Source organism: Myotis brandtii, unplaced genomic scaffold (genome assembly GCF_000412655.1).
Source record: "Myotis brandtii unplaced genomic scaffold, ASM41265v1 scaffold68, whole genome shotgun sequence".
NCBI lineage: Eukaryota > Metazoa > Chordata > Mammalia > Chiroptera > Vespertilionidae > Myotis > Myotis brandtii.
In genome coordinates this window covers 1,018,641-1,020,354 of record NW_005370657.1, presented here as the reverse complement: position 1 = coordinate 1,020,354, position 1,714 = coordinate 1,018,641, and positions in this window count along the sequence as shown.

Here is a 1,714-nt window from a genome sequence, read left to right as displayed (position 1 = left end):
TATATATATTTTTTAAATATATTTTATTGATTTTTTATAGAGAGGAAGGGAAAGGGAGAGGGATAGAGTGTTTGAATCATCGATGAGAGGAACATCAATCAGCTGCCTCCTGCACATCCCCCACTGGGGATGTGCCCGCAACCAAGGTATATGCCCTTGACTGGAATCAAACCTAGGACCCTTCAGTCCGCAGGCCGATGCTCTATCCACTGAGCCAAACCGGTTAGGGCTGTATATTTATTTTTTTTATTGATTTGAGAGAAACATCCATGTGAGAAACATCTATTGGTTGCCTCTCATACGTACCCCAATCGGGTCAAACCCACAACCTGGTATATACCCTGATGGGGAATCGAACCCAAAACCTTTCAGTGTACAGGACTATATGGCCTTGTATCTTTAACCCTCAGCAATGCGTGCTCTCCAGTGGGAAGGAGCTTAAGCCTTTCTCCAGATTGAACACAGCCACCAAAGGCAGCTCCAGCTCGGAGGTCAGACAGGCCTACGTTCAAGTCCAGTCCGTTAGTCAGGCTCAGCCTCAGTTTCCTCTCCTGTAGGAATCTACGTTGCTGTCTTTGTGAACATGCATGGAAATCTCTTCGCACGGGGTCTGGTGCTGATAGCTGCTCAGTATATGATAGTTAAAAAGGGATATACACTGAGTGGCCAGATTATTATGACCACCTGACGTTTGTAGGTAAATTGGCTATAATTTTGTGCTGAAGTTGCTAGAGGGCCAGATCATTATAAGTAGGGAAGCAGGTTGTTTACCACGACAGAAGTGATTTTTTTTCTGAATATATGGGTAAATAACGCGATTTAACAGCCTTTGAACGTGGGATATATATATATCCCCATCAGTACTTCCTTGGGCCACCTTTTGCCTTCAACACTGCGGCGATTCTTCTTGGCATCGACTCCACGAGATGTTGAAAGGTGATGCGAGGAATCTGACACCATTCCTGATGAATAGCACTGTCCAGTTCTGTGAGATTTGATGGTTGTGGAACCAGCTGCTTGATGGCTCTTTTAACTTCGTCCCACAAATGCTCAATTGGATTGAGATCTGGTGATTGTGGGGGCCACCTAAGCAAGGTAAAGTCTCCCTCATGTTCTTGAAAGCACTCCTGCACAATACGAGCACCATGGCATGGCGCATTGCCTTGTTGGAAGAAGCCATCTCCACTGGGACATGCCATCAACATGGTAGGATGAACTTGATCAGCAATGATACTTAGGTATGCTGTGCTATTCAGACATTTATAATGATCTGGCCCTCTAGCAATTTCAGCGTGAAATTATAGCTAATTTGCCTACAAACGTCAGGTGGTCATAATAATCTGGCCACTCAGTGTATGTTCAGGTGTTAAGACCCCAGATTAGGCCTAAATTTCCCACTTCCATATCAGCCCCTCCATGAAGGGGTCTGACTGGTGGGCCTCTGGGCCTTGCAGCCTCATGCACACATGGCTGTGTGAGATGTCTCCGTGCACACAGTATGTGCTTGTGCAGTTAATGATAGTGTCTATTGGGCATTTCCTGACATTTGTATAGTGCTTCACAGTTTACAGAGCACCAAGTAATTTCATCTATGGAGCAGATTCTAAAGGAGTTTGTGCAGGGGGTGGGGTGGGGGTGAGGGAGCCCAGGGTGAGCAAGGTAGAGACCCAGGCCCGGGCAAGGCAGAGGAGGCTGGCAGTAAAGCAGCAAAGGG